The sequence below is a fragment of the Schistocerca serialis genome, chromosome 5, assembly GCF_023864345.2.
Source record: "Schistocerca serialis cubense isolate TAMUIC-IGC-003099 chromosome 5, iqSchSeri2.2, whole genome shotgun sequence".
Classification (NCBI taxonomy): domain Eukaryota; kingdom Metazoa; phylum Arthropoda; class Insecta; order Orthoptera; family Acrididae; genus Schistocerca; species Schistocerca serialis.
In genome coordinates this window covers 270,578,800-270,598,358 of record NC_064642.1, presented here as the reverse complement: position 1 = coordinate 270,598,358, position 19,559 = coordinate 270,578,800, and positions in this window count along the sequence as shown.

Genomic DNA, 19,559 nt, shown 5'->3' with positions numbered 1-19,559 from the left:
ACACACTTCTTTATCTCGCCACCCAGTTCGTGTTTTATCTGTTCTAAGTTGTCTCCGAAATCTTTTCTGCTGCATCGACTCAGGCGTTAACAAAAAAAAAAAATCCTCCTCAGAAATTTTGGCCGTGTCTGCCTTTATATATTCTAATTTTTTTCTGAATAATCTCTTCATTATTTGATTTCATTTTTTCCACATTAGCTTTTACACTCTCAGAATTTGAACTGATATCGGAATATACCATTCCATTTTTGAATTCAGTACTCCTATACTAGATCGTGCAACATTCGTTATGAAGAATCGTCTGTAAGTTTTCTTCCCCTCTCCGCTTTTGCGCTAAGTGCCCCACTAATTATCGTTCCTATTAACACCACGCTCAGATTTTGAACTAATTGGCCCACTAACATTATCTGAACTACACATGATGGGTGGTTGTTGATTCGTTCTAGGCTCCACCACTGACGGTATCTCTGCAGATGCACATATATTAACGCTATTGGCGGATGTACCTAGCTTGCCCACAATGCTGGCTGCTTCTGTTGTACTGGTGCCGCCGAAGGTGTAGCTGCTGCCGATGACAATGCTAATAAACTCGAAGTTGCTGCTCGGAGACAGGCGCTGCCTTTCCCGCCGGTATTGCTCGCACTGTGGTCGAAGTCTCAACAGAAACTGGCTGCTGCGTCCTCGAACTCAGCATGCCTCTTCGTAGTCTATTTCTTTCTCAAGGTGCCGCGCCTAACTTACCTACACCTAAGTTTTGCTACCAAATCTTATGCAGACAACTGCTCCAAAATCTTATGCTCGGAGTCACCAAGCCAATTGGCTGTTATGCAGTATACTTGGGACCTGGATCACAAAATTTGGTAAAGTCTTAGAATTACTGTTGATATTCTGAAAGCATTAGATTCATATCCCGGACTAAAAAATTCGAATTGTGACGGTACCTAACGATTACTACTGAATAGATGCTGCTTTAAACCAGCAAACTAATTGCGTGTTTACCTGTGGTTACTCGTACGTCAGGCACTTGGGCTATGTGCAGATCTGTTTGAAAAAATAAAAAATAGCTAGATGTAGTAATAGGGTCGAACCGCACATGTCTGCATTTGTTCTCTGCAGCTAATCCACTAAAAATAATAACCTGTAGCTGTGATCCCCTACTAAAATGGGCTACGCATTAGCTAGAATTTGCGAGTCAATCTAATACACAGAAATATAAAATAAAGTTAAATGAGTAATTTAATAAAAATGGTTCTATTCTAACGTCTGTAATTCACGTAGGCGACAGAGAATGATGTTGAATAATGTTTGTTAAAGACGGGGCATCTCAAATAAGCAGGAAATGGTCCTACAGTATTCAATTAAAATACAGGCGGAAAAAATCCTTTGTGAAATGCACCAAAGCTACGTTGAAAGCGTTACGAGAATGGCATAAAAATCCTCAAACAATGTCGTCATCGACGATACATGAAAACTAAGTCCATTTCATGATCAAAACACACGAAATATTCACCAGTTCAAAACGGTTCAGAGTTCAATATGATGGTTCGCAAATAACATACGCGTTGCAAAGAATTTTAAATCATTCTCCGCATAGCCTCAATTCCTTGATACAAGTGGAATAAGTTAGAGTCCTGCTCTGGAGTACATACACACCTCTCGAAATATGAAGATCCTTCAGAAGTTAAAGTATGGCAGTGCTCGTTCACCGTCTAGACCTCAGGCATGTCTGCCTTCTTCAAGAGCTCGACATAAAACGTCCCGACTTGTTCCCTTGAGCTCTTCACTCAAAAAATCCAGTCTCGACTTAACTCCCATAGGGTTCCACTACTGTCTGCTACGCCACTGACTGAAGGCCGTGACCACTAAAAATACTCTAAAGTTCTACAGACAGGATACGACACAACATAGCCACTTTCACGCACTAAACTAATACGTTACAACAGTATTTATTTATTTATTTTATTTAAATAAAAGAAACTTTATAACTATTCGATCACAATTACATCATTCACAATAATTACAAATAAAGAATTGTTCATAAATAAATAAGCTAGTACTCTTTCGCCGGTCGTTACAAATTATTTAGACAATTAGTTATGCCTTCATGACAGAACGTCTTTAAGTACCCTTTTCAATTGCTGTGTCTGCTAACACAAGCGGCTGATCACTTTCATATTTTTAACTCGTCAGCTTTCTGACTGGTTTAATGCTGCTCGCCACGATTTCCTCTCCTCCGCCAATGTTCAGACCAGCACATGCAACTCAATTATATGCTAAATGTATTCCAATCTCTGTCTTTCTCTGCAGTTTTTGTCACCTGCATCTCCCACTAGTCCCACGGACTCATTCCCTGATGTCTTAACAGATGTTCTGTCATCCTGTCCCATCTCCTTGTCGGTGTTTTGAACCTATTCCTTTCCTCTCTGACTCTGAGCACAACCTCCACATTCCTTGCTTTATCAGCCCACCTGTTTTTCAACATTCGTCTGTAGCAACACATCTCAAATGCTTCGATTCTAAAAAAATGGCTCTGAGCACTATGGGACTTAACATCTGTGGTCATCAGTCCCCTAGAACTTAGAACTACTTAAACCTAACCACCCTAAGGACATCACACACATCCATGCGACCTGCGACCGTAGCAGTCTCGCGGTTCCGGACTGAGCGCCTAGAACCGCTAGACCACCGCGGCCGGCGCTTCGATTCTCTTCTGCTCCGGTTTTCCCACAGTCCATGGTTCACTACCATACAATACTGCTCTCCATACGTATATTCTCAGAAATTTCTTCCTTGAATTAAGACCTATGTTTAATGTTAGTAGATTTCTCTTGGCCAAAATGTATTTACCAGCTATCGTCCTGTCGTCCCTCATAAAAAGATGAATGAAGTTAAATATTCTGTGTTGTGGTGAGGCACATTTTAAACTACAGTGTGTAGTGAATGCACAGGACTGCCGAATTTTGGGTACAGTTAATCCTCTTAGTAGACACGAAGAGCCACTGCACCTGCTGTAGATGACTGTGTCATGTGGATCCGCACGACCTTTACTCTCTCTCCGTTCTTCTTTGAAGAGACGACCTGCAAATGTACCGTTGTGCCTGCATGTTATCGAGACCTCCTTGCCCGCGATTCCTACTTTGGAAGAGCGCAACTGTATTGAAACCACTTTTTTCACGCATGGGGCAGCACTTCATGTCACTGACCCAGCGAAAGATCTGCTAAATGCAGCCTTCCAGCGACTTGTTAGTTCCTTAGGTTGCATGACCTGCAGGATCTTCTGATTTGTCTCCATGAGACATTTGGCTCTGGTGATATCCAAATAACCCCTTTACCAGGGGCACGATAGGTCTCTAGCTGACCTGAGGGCCACTATACAGTAACACGTTACTCAGATTCCACCAAAACTGCTGCGAGCTATTACACTACTGGCCATTAAAATTGCTACACAAGAAGAAATGCAGATGATAAACGAATATTCATTGGACAAATATATTATACTAGGACTGACATATGATTACATTTTCACGCAATTTGGGTGCATAGATCCTGAGAAATCAGTACCCAGAACAATCACCTCTGGCCGTAACAACGGACTTGATACGCCTGGGCATTGAGTCAAACAGAGCTTGGATGGCGTGTACAGGTACAGCTGCCCATGCACCTCCAACACGATACCACAGTTCATCAAGAGTACTGACTGGCGTATTGTGACGAGCCAGTTGCTCGGCCACCATTGACCAGACGCATTCAGTTGGTGAGAGATCTGGAGAATGTGCTGGTCTGGGCAGCAGTCGAACATTTTCTGTATGCAGAAAGGCCCGTACAGGACCTGCAACATGTTGTCGTGCATTATCCTGCTGAATTGTGGGGTTTCGCAGTGATCGAATGAAGGGTAGAGCCACGGGTCGTAACACATCTGAAATTTAACGTCCACTATTCAAAGTGCCGTCAATGCGAATAAGAGATGACCGAGACGTGTAATCAATGGCACCCCATATCATCACGCCGGGTAGTACGCCAGTATGGCGATGACGAATACACGCGTCCAATGTGCGTTAACCGCGATGTCGCCAAACACGGATGCGACCATCATGATGCTATAAACAGATCCTGGATTCATCCTAAAAAATGACGTTTTGCCATTCGTGCACACTGGTTCGTTGTTGAGTACACCATCGCAGGTGCTCCTGTCTGTGATGCAGCGTCAAGGGTAACCGCTGCCATGGTGTCCGAGCTGATGGTCCATGCTGCTGCAAACTTCGTCGAACTGTTCGTGCATGTGGTTGTTGTCTTGCAAACGTCCCCATCTGTTGACTCAGGGATCGACACGTGGCTGCACGATCCGTTACAGCCATGCGGATAAGATGTCTGTCATTTCGACTGCTAGTGATACGATGCCGTTGGGATCCAGCACGGTGTTCCGTATTACCCTCCTGAACCCACCGATTCCGTATTCTGCTAACAGTCAGTGGATCTCGACCAACGCGAGCAGCAGTGTCGCGATACGATAAACTGCAATCGCGATAGGCAACAATCCGACCTTTATCAAAGTCGGAAACGTGATGGTACGCATTTCTCCTTCTTACACGAGGCATCACAGCAACGTTTCACCAGGCAACGCCGGTCAACTGCTGTTTGTGTATGAGAAATCGGTTGGAAACTTTCCTCATGTCAGCACGTTGTAGGTGTCGCCACCGGCGCCAGCCTTGTGTGAATGCTCTGAAAAGCTAATCATTTGCATATCACATCATCTCCTTCCTGTCGGTTAAATTTCGCGTCTGTAGCACGTCATCTTCGTGGTGTATCAATTTGAATGGCCAGTAGTGTGTTTATAAGGTCGTTTACTGGATGCAGCGTCTCGTCGATGCCTCCGGTGTACATGTTGAAAAAACTTTGTAAGTTTATCAGTTGAAGACATGAAGTCTGTAAATGAGTCCGCAATCATTTTATTTTTGGCACTTATTTTCACAAGTCGGTCTTGATCACACAGATTTCTTTACACTTTAGTACCGGTTTTCGTTTACCGCCACCTTCAGATCTGATAAAAAATCATCGTCAAGTTAAACATGTGAGTGCCTGGTACGTACCATGTTTTGGGAATGTTAACTATTTTCTTTATTGTCAAACTATGTGCTTACATTGCTAGAAAAATGTTCTGTCTAAATTCTACTATGACGCTTGGTCTTTCATTGTTTCCTCCTCTTATATTCAGCTACTAGTTTCTCCTTTTCATCCTTTACAATACAATACCAGTCAACATCAGAAACTTTTGTCTTCTTTGTGTACTTTAGATAACAAATAACAGATGCTGAAAACAGATGGGAAGATACAGTATGCCTCCATATTCTAGAAATTTACAATTAATACTATATCTTCCTCCCGTTGTTCTGTACATAAGTGATGTCAAGGCAGATCTTATTACTGCAGGCTGTGTTTAATATAAACCCATTTAATCTATTTCTTCAATTTCAGTTTCTTATGCTGAGTCATCATGCCATAATCCTTTGAAACAATTTACCTTCTTTTCTTTACTATTGTTTATTTATATCTTCTCTTTTTCTTTCGTGTTTAAAATTTTTTAAACCATACAAGCCATTTGCTGTCTCCCACGAACATCATTCTCGACGTTAGATATAAATCTATCCGAATGCTCGTAGTGTGCTTTTCTTACTTCATAATTAACGATATTTCTTGTCATGGTATTGCTTCTTCTTAGCTAAGGGTTTGCTTAACTGTTCTACATATGCATCCTGTTTTTCTTTAACTTCTTTCAAAATATCCTCATTCCAAATCTATAGATCCTTTCTTTTCCTCATGTTTTTCTTTTTACTGAGGGCTTCTCCTACTACTCTATATATCACATTGCTTAGATTTTACCAGTCTTTTTCTGTATTACTTTAGTTTGTAAGTTTGCTTACTCTTTATTGAACATGCATTAGTGAAGATATTTGAGGCTAAGTTGCTACTCACCATGTAGCCGAGATGTGAGTTGCAGATAGGCACAACATAAAGACTTTCACACTGCAACCTTTCGGCCAATGGCCTTCATCAACAATAGACACACACACACACACACACACACACACACACACACACACACGATCACGCAAACGAAACTCACACACACAACTGCAGTCTGAAACCACACTGCGAGAGGCAGCACCAGTGCATGACTGGGTGGGGGTAAGGAGGAGGCTGGAGTGGTACGTAGGGGGGTGGGGCGTAGAGGAAAAGGAGAGAAGCAGAGAAAAACAAATAGACTGCGTGTGGTGGTTGATTGACGGCTGTGTAGTGCTGAAATGAGAGCAGGGAAGGGGCTGGATGGGTGAGGACAGTGTCTAATGATGGTTGAGGCCAGGAGGGTTATGGGAATGTGGAATGTATTGCAGAGAAAGTTCCCACCTGCGCAATTCAGAAAAGAAGGTCCTGGATTTTCCATCTTGGATTTTACATTGTTTGATTAAATAAAAAAGTTTGTCATTTTTAGATTAATGTAAGTGGCAAAAATCTCTTAGAATATTTTTCCATTTTCATTAGATACCAATTCTCCAAAAGACCCTATAATACTTGTTACTGGGATATTTCTTATTCTGGCATTGAAATCATCTAACATAATAATGTGATCAGTAGCATTGTATTTTTTAAGAGTGTTTTGTATTTCTTTACAGGAGGTTCTAGACTCGTTCTTTTTTCCTTCTTTAGGTGCATATACGGTTGTAATGATGGCGTTACCTCTTCTTAGTTTCAGTATGATGATTCAAATGGCTCTGAGCACTATGGGACTTAACATCTGTGGTCATCAGTCCCCTAGAACTTAGAACTACTTAAACCCAACTAACCTAAGGACATCACACACATCCATGCCGGAGGCAGGATTCGAACCTGCGACCGTAGCAGTCGCGCGGTTCCGGACTGAGCGCCTAGAACCACTAGACCACCGCGGCCGGCCGTTTCAGTATGACTCTAGCTACTCTTTCGCTTATGTATGTGCGACCTTTGATCTCATTTTCCTACCTCTTTTGCAGGAATAATGCTACACCATTTCTTGCTTTTCCGTTTCCTTCGACTCCATAATAGAACATAATGTAATTTCCCACATATTATCTCTCATTTTCAGTCTCTTTTCTGAAGCGCATGATCTGTCATGGGGGTAAACCCAGCAAATTTGTTAGGACGCTTCGGCAATTTACTGTTAAAATTTTGACTTTCGAATTGCCTTTATTTTCTATAGCTTCCTTCGCATTATTTTCCTGCGATTTATAACTTCACTATCTTTGCCTGTTACAGAAACAGACTGTATAAATTTGTTTACGCTATATGTTTTGTTCGGTACAAGTCCAAACCACTTTGTTCGATACAACCTGTACGTACAGCTGAGATAATTACTACTGTCGCAGTCTACACCATTGATAATAATATTACTTGTAACGAAATATAAAATAATAAACGGAATACTTGCAAAAAGAAATGACAACATTCCTAAGATGAGTTCGAAGTCCGAAAAAATAGCAGAAACAAATAAGCTGTTACTACTGCGAAACGTTTGTTGCGATTCAAATCGTGTGAGTAGTCTTGATCCATTATTGTCAACAATGCAGTGGTGCGACAGGTGCTGTCACTGGTGCTAGAGTTTAGAAATAGCTTTCGTTCGATACCCTCTGCTGTGCAATACAGTCTGACTTTCTCTATCTATAGCAGCATTATATTTTGTAATTTAAAGTTCTTCCACGGATAAGGACTAAATACATTAAGTACTGAACAAATGTTATATGATGTCTTCACCATAATAAGTAGTACTACCTCTCATTTAATTCGTTTCTAGTTTTGAAAATTAAAATTATTCGAAGTATCTTACAACTGTTTGCATATGCGATCGAGGAAGTCTGAAAGCAACCACAAAATCTCACAATTAATGAATAAAATTTCAATTTTCTTCCAGCTATTATTTACATTTCTATCGTAGATTCTGTACCTGTAGCTACAGATTTGTAAATATTACAGTCATTAACGTCTTGGTATCTCATATTTGCATAGCAATATTTTCTTTTGCCTTGAGTCTACAAAATCGATGTTCTCTGGTTCCTCCAGTATCACACGCTGAGAGGCAAGATTAAAGAAAAGAAAGAAAGAAAGAAAGAAAGGAGCTTTGAAAAGGGTAATACACAACACCAGAGCGCCGGCTATGGCCTTATGGATATTGCAGGGTAGCTCCAGAACCAGATAACCCAAGAAAGCAAGGCTTCGCAGAAGCACATTTCAGTATCCATTTTTCAGCGTGGCGGAAGATTGCAGAGTGAACTCTGATCCTCCGGTCGGCAGATGGGGCCAGATTTCTTTTGTCGATAGGTTCGAACCCAGACAGCGTTCTACTGAATACAAGATGCAAGAGCCGCCATGGAGTCATGTTACTAAAGTTCCTTCTTTAATTAAATTTTGTGATGCGTGAAATGTTATGTTAGAAATTCTTGGCATCATTATCGCTAAACTACGAAGAATACTCTCATCCTCATTCTTCCTTTTCTCTTGAAGATATTAAACGTCCTGTAAGTATCGTGTCTATTACAAAAAGTTATAGGTGTGTAACGGCACTTCTTTTAATTGTACCATCACATTTTCTAAATACCATGTAATGTAATTACACCATGAAGCTGGGATAGGCAATGTCAAACCGTTATGGAATTTTTCCGTGCTCTGTTATTATTTCGCGTTAACATTCAGATACTTTTTGGCTGGAGTAATTACTAAGTTTAAAATGTGTACTTGTTTTATCTGAAGCATCTGATTCTCTCACCAGATACTAGTATAAAAACTATTTTCATACCGAAGTGACAAAAGATAAATCCTCCAAAATTACAGCTTTCCATACTCTTATCACTGAATCTTAATTAAAAATAAAAAAATAAAAAAGCGATTAGGAACATTACAGCAACAAATAAAGGACTGGAAAATTAATTTCCTAATAGAGACGAACAGACCTTAGCAATATTTCCTACACAGGCAGATTTCAAGCACTATCTAGAGCGGTCAAGACTGTTATTTAGCCCAAAATAACATAGCTACTGAATGAAGTACTAGTAATTCCTTCGAAATTAGCTACTTAAATTATAAACTGCTTTCTTCGTTAAGTTTTTTTTTTCACTTTTCGTCCATGCTTAACGGTTACGTCGAAAGGCATATATAGATGTGCAGTTTGACAGACCTAAACTAACTTGGAGATGAAAATGGTGCAAGTATTTGCCAGAGAAGACATTTTTACTGAACTGTAGGTGTTTAGACCTTAAACATTCCTTCCGACCGCGCATATAGACTGAAGAGCCAAATAAACTAGAACACTTGCCTAATATCGTGTAGGGCCCCCGCAAGCAAGCAGAAGTGCCGCAACACGACGTGGGATGGACTCGACTAACGAGTTAAGTAGTGTTGGAGAGAATTGACACCTTAAGATATCTCATTTGAACAGCACTTTGCGAGGCATCCAGGATATGCTTAACAATGTTCATGTCTGAGGAGTTTGGTGGCCAGCGAAAGTGTTAAGACAGTGTTCCTGGAGTCACTCTGTAGCAATTCTGAGCGTATGGGTGTCGCATTGTCCTGCTGGAATTTCCCAAGTCTGTCGCAATACACAATGGATATGAATGGATGCAGGTGATCAGACAGGATGCTTACGTACGTGCCACCTGTCAGAGTCGTATCTAGACTTATCAGAGATCCCATATCACTCCAACTGCACACGCCTCACACCTTTACAGAACTTCCACCAGATTGAACAATCCCGTACTAACATGCAGAGCCAATGGATTCATGAGGTTGTCTCCATACACGCACACGTACATCCGCTCGATACAATCTGAAAGGAGACCCGTTCGACCAGGCAACATGTTTCCAGTCTTCAACAATCCAATGTCGGCGTTGACAGGCCAAAGAGAGGCGTACGGTCATCAAAGGTACACGTGTGGGCCTTCGGGTCCGATAGCCCATATCGATAATGTTTCGTTGAATGGTTCGCACATTAAACTTGTTGATGGCTCACCATTGAAATCTACAGCTCTTTGCGGAAGAGTTGCACTTCTGTCACGTTGAACAATTCCCTTCAGTCGTCGTTGGTCCCGTTCTTGCAAAATTTTCTTTCAGCCGCATCGGTGTCGGATATTTGATGTGTACCGGATTCCATGATATTCACGGTACACTCGTGAAATGTTCGTGTGGGAAAATCTCCACTTCATCGCTACCTCGCAGATGCTTTGTCCCATCGCCCGTGAGCCGGCTATAGCATCATGTTCAGACTAACTTAAATCTTGAAAACCTACCATTGTAGCAGCAGTAACCGATCCAACAACTGCGCCAGACACATGTCTTATTTAGGTGTTGCAAAACGGAGCGCTGTATTCTGCCTTTTACGTATCTTTGTATTTGAATACGCATGTCTATAACAGTTTCTTTAGCGTTTCAGTGTAGTAACAGAGATATAAATATTTTAATTTCATATGGCATATTTGTACTTATTATCTGTTACTATGTCCGGCCACCTTCTGACACAAACATTGGCAAATCCATAGTAACAGGGCCGACCCCGAGCTGAAGTGGGACGAAGGCCCAAGAAAATGATGATGATGATCTGTTACTTACTCCGGCATATTAAGATATATATAGTTAACTGAATATATAAAAATGGTATTTCTTAAATTTCTGTCCTCGCTTATTTTATGATCATATTCTGTGTAAATTTTCACGTCGTTACAGTTTTACTCTTACACTCCTTTCCGGTGAAGACAGTTATCACTTCGCTTCCAAATATCGCCACCTATACTTCAAAAGCCGCGTTACGATGACTTGCAGAGGGTACGTATGCCCACTACCCGTCTTTTACCCGTCGCCTGTTCCATTCACCAAAGGCTCTAATTAATCGTATTTTCCCTCCGAGGTAATTTCGCAATAGCATTTGTGTGCAGAAGTAACATGTGTCCGATTCTTCTTGGATCGTACGCTCTCGGAATTTCAAAAGTAAGACTCCGCGACGCAAAATGCTCTATTGTACTAACATCTGGCAGTGGAGTAAATTGAACAAATCCGTAACGCTTTCGCGCCGACTAAACGATCCCCTGATGAAATGAGCCACTCTTTGTTGCACCTTTTCTATCTTTTCTATTAACCCATCCTAGTGTAACGGTCCGAGACTGACAACAACTGTTCGAGCAAGTGTTTTTTAAGCCATTTCTTTCGTGGATGTACTACATTCGCCCAATGAAGCCTAGCATCTGGTTGTCCTACAGTGCGTATAGTCTAGTCATTTCCACTTAGGTTACTCCTAGGTATATGAATGTAATTCCTAGTGAATTGTTGATAATGCGCAAACGTTACATTTATTAACCTTGAGGTTCAACTGCCAGTCCCTGCATAAAAGGGTAATCCTCTTCAGGTGTTCATGCAGTACCCTATAATCTTCTGGCGTAGCGATCTTCCAATAGACAACAGCATCGACTACGCACAGCGTCATGCAAACTCCGACATTATTCACTGGATTTTTTTAATTGATACCTACTCTTCGTTGCTCCAGCGACATACAATAAACTGCTGATGGAAAGCGGAGCAAGTTGTTTCCAATAATCTCTGTGTAATCTGAGAAGTATCCAACCCGATTCAGATGCCTTTCCATGCTGAGCAATGAGTTATTTTTGTGTTCCGCAACTTATTTTCTTTTTATCTTCCATTTCGGGGTTCGATTTGGAGGAGGAAAGCTAGTTGGACGGCTGAAGAAAAAACAATGTGATGTTTAAAGTATCATGGTGAATTTTGCTTAAAATTTGTACACTTTCTTTCACTTTCAGTTCGTGCTTCCAGATGTTGCAGTATCATTGCTTCACACCAATAAGTTTAAAATTCCACGCACTGGACGAACACATAATTAAGAGTGGAATTTCAGTTCCTCTCCACTCAACTGCCACGCTAGGCGCTCGCGCGCCTAGCAACCTCTACATTTTCATCTACATGATTACTTTGCAACTCACAATTAAGTACCCGGCAAAGGGTTTAGCGAACCTCCTTTAAGCTGCTTCTCTTCCGTTTCACTCTCGAACAGCTCGTCGGAGAAACGAACGGTTACATATTTTCTTGAGAGCTCTGATTTCTCTTATTTCAGTATGATGATCATTTCTCCCTGTGTAGGTGGAAGCCAACAAAATATTTTTACCCTCTGAGGATAAAGTTGGTGATTGAAATTTCATGACAAGGTCCTGCCGCATCGAAAAACGCTTTTGTTTTAATGACTGACACCCCTATTCTTGTCTCATTTCCGTGGCATTCTCTCCCCTATTTCGCGATAATACAAAAAGAACTGTCGTCCGTTAATCTTACCAGATTCGGATCCCACGCTGCACAGCAGTACTCCAGAAGAGAACGCACAAGCGTAGTGTAAGCTGCCTCTTTAGAAGACATGTTACATGTTCTAAGTGATCTGCCAATATATCGCAGTCTTTGGTTTTCTTTTCTAAAAATATTATCTATGTGATCAGTCCAGTTGAAGTTACTCTTGATTGTAATCCGTAAGTATTTAGTTGACTTTACATCGTTTATATTTGAGTGATTTGTGACTGAAATTTAGTATATTCTTATTAGTGCTCGTGTGATGACCTTACATTTTTCATGATTCAGAATGAGTAAATAAAAGCATCATCTGCAAACTATCTTAGAGGACTGCTCAGATTGTCTCCTAAATCGTTTATGTAGATCAGAAATAACCGAGAGCTTCCTTGGGGAACCCCAGATATTGTCACTGTTTTACTCGATCATTTTCCGTCAGTCATTACGAACTGTGACCTTTAGGACAGGAAATCACGAATCCAGTCACACAACTGAGACGATACGCCATAGGCACTCATTTTAATTAGAAATCGCTTGCGAGGAACGGTGTCAAAAGCCTTTAGGAAAACTAATGAATTGGAATCAATTTGACGTCCTCTGTCGATAGCACTCATTACTTCGTGAGAAGAAACAGCTAGTTGTGTTCAACCACTACCACCGCCATACCTTAGCAAAAGATGTTGCTGAAATCCGAAGGAAATTCTGGTCTTACGTAAAATCGGTAAGCGGGTCGAAGGCTTCCTTCCAGTCACTCACTGATCAGTCTGGCCTGGCAACGGATGACAGCAAAACGAAAGCTGAAATTTTAAATTTAGCATTTGAGAAATCTTTCACGCAGGAGGATCGTACAAACATACCGCCGTTTGAGTCTCGTACAGATTCCCGTATGGAGGACATAGTAATAGACATTTTCCTTGAGACTGAGAAGTTGCTGTCCATACTTTAGAAAGCTCCTGCGAAACGCAACTCGTCCTTTTTTCACATGATATCTTGCGAACCACGGATGAAGGGTATCAGACGGATGCCATATTCCTTGACTTCCGGAAAGCGTTTAATTCGGTGTTCCACTGCAGACTCCTAACTAAGGTACGAGGATATGGGATTGGTTCCCAAGTATGTGAGTGGCTAGAAGACTTCTTAAGTAATAGAACCCAGTACGTTGTTCTCGATGGTGAGTGTTCATCGGAGGTGTTCATCTGGAGTGCCCCATGGAAGTGTGGTAGGTCCACTGTTGTTTTCTATCTACATAAAAGATCTTTTGGATAGGGTGGATAGCAATGTGCGGCTGTTTGCTGATGATGCTGTGGTGTACGGGAAGGTGTCGTCGTTGAGTGACTGTAGGAGGACACAAGATGACTTGAATAGGATTTGTGATTGGTGTAAAGAATGGCAGCTAACTCTAAATATAGATAAATGTAAATTAATGCAGATGAATAGGAAAAAGAATCCTGTAATGTTTGAATACTCCATTAGTAGTGTAGAACTTGACACAGTCGCGTCGATTAAATATTTGGGCTTAACATTGCAGAGTGATATGAAGTGGGACAAGCATGTAATGGCAGTTGTGGGGAAGGCGGATAGTCGTCTTCGGTTCATTGGTAGAATTTTGGGAATATGTGGTTCATCTCTAAAGGAGACCGCTTATAAAACACTAATACTACCTATTCTTGAGTACTGCTCGAGCGTTTGGGATCCCTATCAGGTCAGATTGAGGGAGGACATAGAAGCAATTCAGAGGCGGGCTGCTAGATTTGTTACTGGTAGTTTTGATCAACACGCGAGTGTTACGGAAATGCTTCAGGAACTCGGGTGGGAGTTTCTAGAGGAAAGGAGGCGTTATTTTCGTGAATCGCTACTGAGGAAATTTAGAGAACCAGCATTTGAGGCTGACTGCAGTACAGTTTTACTGCCGCCAACTTACATTTCGCGGAAACACTACAAAGATACGATAAGAGAGATTAGGGCTCGTACAGAGGCATATAGCCAGTCATTTTTCACACGTTCTATTTGGGAGTGGAACAGGGAGAGAAGATGCTAGTTGTGGTACGAGATACCCTCCGCCACGCACCGTATGGTGGATTGCGGAGTATGTATGTAGATGTAGATGTACAAGAACGGTATTTTTTTAATGCATGTTGGCTGTTTGTCCATAAATCGTTTTCCTCGATGTGGTCAATGTTCGAGCACAGAATGTGTTCCAAAATCTTACTGCAAATGGACGTCAGTGATATGGGTTTGTACTTCAGCGGGTTACTCCTATTTTCTTTCTTGGTGAGACTTATGCTACTTTCCAGTCTTTGGATAATGATCTTTCTTCTAGCGAACGGTTGCATATGATTAGTAAGTATGGAACTGTTGTATCAGCATGCTCTGAAAATAACCTGACTGGTAAACAATCTAGACCGGAAGCTGATATCTACTTGTAAGTTACTCATGTCGGCAGGTATCCTTGATTCGAATTCTGGAGTATTTACGTCATCTTCTTTTGTCAAGAAATTTCGGAAATCGCAGTTTACTGATTGCTTTAGTGGCGCTTCATCAATAACGTCATCATTGTGTTTATTCAAAGCACTGTCAGTGGGCCGCGCGGGAGTAGCCGAGCGGTCTTGAGCGCTGCAGTCATGGACTGTGCGGCTGGTCCCGGCGGAGGTTCGAGTCCTCCCTCGGGCATGGGTGTCAGTGTTTGTCCATAGGATAATTTAGGTTAAGTAGTGTGTAAGCTTAGGGACTGATGACCTTAGCAGTTAAGTCCCATAAGATTTCACACACATTTGAACATTTTGAACTGTCAACGGGCAGCGACTACTTTAAATTTCTACCTCATGTAAACCAGAGGTAGTTGTAACATAGTCACTGGGCTTATGCAGATCGATAAATTTACCTAAAATATTACAGATAATACCAAATATCCTGCCTTGTGACGATGTAGGATCCTCATACGATGAAGTCCTTCTTTTCTGGTTTAGTACGAGGAATGCTACAAATAAATTTACATCATCAAGTATACGAATCTGGTAATGAATTCACAATGGATTAATAACGTACAGACGACAACAGATTTCAATGTTTGGCGTTAGTTTATTGTATGTCTTTCCTCCGAGGTATGCGACTGTATATTAATAATTTCCCTCGGAAGTATGCGACTGTATACTAATAATTTCATCTAGATGTTAATATTTCCAGACTGCGCCGTATCTCTTCACTCTGCACGCAAAGAGAGATTATAGTTTCCACTCATAAGTGACAATATTTTATAGAGTACAGCTATACGGTCTTCAGGGAAAAAAGCATTATTGAGTATCTCAAACATTGATTGAAACGTTGACGAGGTGGCTAGGATGGGGGGGGGGGAACTTTATTTTTTTTATATTGGATGGGGATGATAGATAATGGGTGCGCGGAGGTATTGTTGCAGAAGTTGTGGTGTAAGACCCAGTAAGCTTAATATTATTGGTTGTAGACTTGTCTTAGGCTCATGAAGGTACTATTGCATCAGTTCCTATACCACGAGATTTGTATAGCACACTCCAGTATTTGGTGACTTGAAGCACCAGTTTTGTGCCGTTTTTCATACGTATAACATCATCATCTCAATGAAAAGGTAGGGTATGCACGTGTCATGTAACCAGTGGAGATGGTTATTGCCGAAAACACAGAGGTTTTAATACCTCTTTAGTGGTCAGTTAGATAACTCCTATATAACAGATTTACCTTACGCCTATGAGAAACGCACGTTAATGCAGATGAAATTTTGTGAAATTTCGATAACAATAGGCTCTTTAGTAGACAAGCTAAACACTGTATTGTGATAATCATTACGATCCTTATAAATGGTCGTACAATCAAAGTCAATCGTTAATGTGGTATAGTTCTTCATTCTCAGCAGCAAGCTGCTCTGTGATATAATGCAGTGCTGAATTACGCTAGCTAATAATAAGCGATATTTATGGGTCCCAAAAAGGCGGCATTGTGCAAATCTATAGCAATTAAATTCAACACTCTGGGCCCCATTCAACAACAACTTCAACGGCAACTTTAGCTGATATCAGTACACTTTGAAATATCGCTCTCCGTCTTACACCCTCCTCCAATTGCTACGCCTTCAGCAGAATATTCTTAAACATGTTTGGTGAAGGGCTGATTTTGGATTATTTACGGATCTGTTATGTCGGTACAACTTGTAGTCCGTATACAGAGTAACCCGAATAAAAGGAAAACGTGCTGGAAACACATCGCCATGTACCGGTACTGAATTAAAACCGTGATGTGTAAGACGAACAGGTACTTCAAAGCACTCACAATCTGTAAACTTTGTCGCTATGGCCACAATAACTTAAACTTTTCTGTATTTATCCTAGTTGCGGCCCAAAATATTGTGCTCAGAGTAATTAATTTCGGTGTAAAATGACCGTGTTGGGAAATTGCCCCTAAAGGCGGAAGAATCAGCAATGATCAACGATATGAGGATGCAGAAGGCAATGGAAACCACTGCATTAAAGACACGTAACGTGTATCCACAGGACATGTGGCCTGTAATTGAAGAAGTGTCATGATGATCTCTCCATTGGCAAAAGATTCCGGAATAGTCCCCCATTCGGATCTCCGAGAGGGGACTGCCATGGGGGAGGTTACCATGGGAAAAAGATTGATTAATCAACGAAAGGATAACGTTCTAGAGTCGGGGCGTGGAACGTCAGAAGCTTGAACGTGGTAGGGAAACTAGAAAATCTGAAAAGGGAAATGCAAAGGCTCAATCTAGATATAGTAGGGGTCAGTGAAGTGAAGTGGAAGGAAGACAAGGATTTCTGGTCAGATGAGTATCGGGTAATATCAACAGCAGAAGAAAATGTTATAACAGGAGTAGGAATCATTATGAACAGGAAGGTAGAGCAGAGAGTGTGTTTCTGTGAACAATTCAGTGACAGGGTCGTTCTTGTCAGAATCGACAGCAAAACAACACTGACAACGATAGTTCAGGTATACATGCCGACGTCGCAAGCTGAAGATGAACAGACAGAGAAAACGTATCAGGATATTGAAAGGGTAATGCAGTATGTAAAGGGGGACGAAAATCTAATAGTCAGGGGCGACTGGAATGCAGTTGTAGGGGAAGGAGCATAAGAGAAGGTTACAGGAGAATATGGGCTTGGGACAAGGAATGAAAGAGGAGAAAGGCTAATTGAGTTCTGTAGCAAGTTTCAGCTAGTAATAGCTAATACCCTGTTCAAGAATCACAAGAGGAGGAGGTATACTTGGAAAAGGCCGGGAGATAAGGGAAGATTTCAATTAGATTACATCATGGCCAGACAGAGATTCCGAAATCAGATACTGGATTGTAGGGCGTACCCAGGAGCAGATATAGACTCAGATCACAATACAGTAGTGATGAAGAGTAGGCTGAAGTTCAAGACATTAGTCAGGAGGATCAATACGCAAAGAAGTGGGATACGGAAGTACTAAGGAATGACGAGATACGTTTGAAGTTCTCTAACACTATAGATACAGCAATAAGGAACAGCGCAATTGGCAGTACAGTTGAAGAGGAATGGACATCTCTAAAAAGGGCCATCACCGAAGTTGGGAAGGAAAACATAGGTACAAAGAAGGTAGCTGCGAAGAAACCATGGGTAACAGAAGAAATACTTCAGTTGATTGATGAAAGGAGGAAGTACAAACATCTTCCGGGAAAATCAGGAATACAGAAATACAAGTCGCTGAGGAATGAAATAAATAGGAAGTGCAGGAAAATTGTGAAGACATCGAAAAAGATATGATTGTCGGAAGGACAGACTCAGCATACAGGAAAGTCAGAACAACCTTTGGTGACATTAAAAGCAACGGTGGTAACATTAAAGAGTGCGACGGGAATTCCACTGTTAAATGCAGAGGAGCGAGCAGATAGGTGGAAAGAATACAATGAAAGCCTCTATGAGGGTGAAGATTTGTCTGATGTGATAGAAGAAGAAACAGGAGTCGATTTAGAAGAGATAGGGGATCCAGTATTAGAATCGGAATTTAAAAGAGCTTTGGAGGACTTACGGTCAAATAAGGCAGAAGGGATAGATAACATTCCATCAGAATTTCTAAAATCATTGGGGGAAGTGGCAACAAAACGACTATTCACGTTTGTGTGTAGAATATATGAGTCTGGCGACATACCATCTGACTTTCGGAAGAGCATCATCCACACAATTCTGAAGACGGCAAGAGCTGACAAGTGCGAGAATTATCGCACAATCAGCTTAACAGCTCATGCATCGAAGCTGCTTACAAGAATAATATACAGAAGAATGGAAAAGAAAATTGAGAATGCGCTAGGTGACGATCAGTTTGGCTTTAGGAAAAGTAAAGGGACGAGAGAGGCAATTCTGACGTTACGGCTAATAATGGAAGCCAGGCTAAAGAAAAATCAAGGCACTTTCATAGGATTTGTCGACTGGGAAAAAGCGTTCGACAGTATAAAATGGTGCAAGCTGTTCGGGATTCTGAAAAAAGTGGGGGTAAGCTATAGGGAGAGACGGGTCATATACAATATGTACAACAACCAAGAGGGAATAATAAGAGTGGACTATCAAGAACGAAGTGCTCGTATTTAGAAGGGTGTAAGACAAGGCTGTAGCCTTTCGCCCCTACTCTTCAATCTGTACATCGAGGAAGCAATGGTGGAAATAAAAGAAAGGTTCAGGAGTGGAATTAAAATACAAGGTGAAAGGATATCAATGATACGATTCGCTGATGACATTGCTATCCTGAGTGAAAGTGAATAAGAATTAAATGATCTGCTGAACGGAATGAACAGTCTAATGAGTACACAGTATGGTTTGAGAGTAAATCGGAGAAAGACGGAGGTAATGAGAAGTAGTAGAAATGAGAACAGCGAGAAACTTAACATCAGGGTTGATGGTCACGAAGTCTATGAAGTTAAAGAATTCTGCTACCTAGGCAGTAAAATAACCAATGACGGACGGAGCAAGGAGGACATCAAAAGCAGAATCGCTATGGCAAAAAAGGCATTTCTGGCCAAGAGAAGTATACTAATATCAAATACGGGCCTTAATTTGAGGAAGAAATTTCTGAGGATGTACGTCTGGAGTACAGCATTGTATGGTAGTGAAACATGGACTGTGGGAAAACCGGAACAGAAGAGAATCGCAGCATTTGAGATATGCTGCTATAGACGAATGTTGAAAATTAGGTGGACT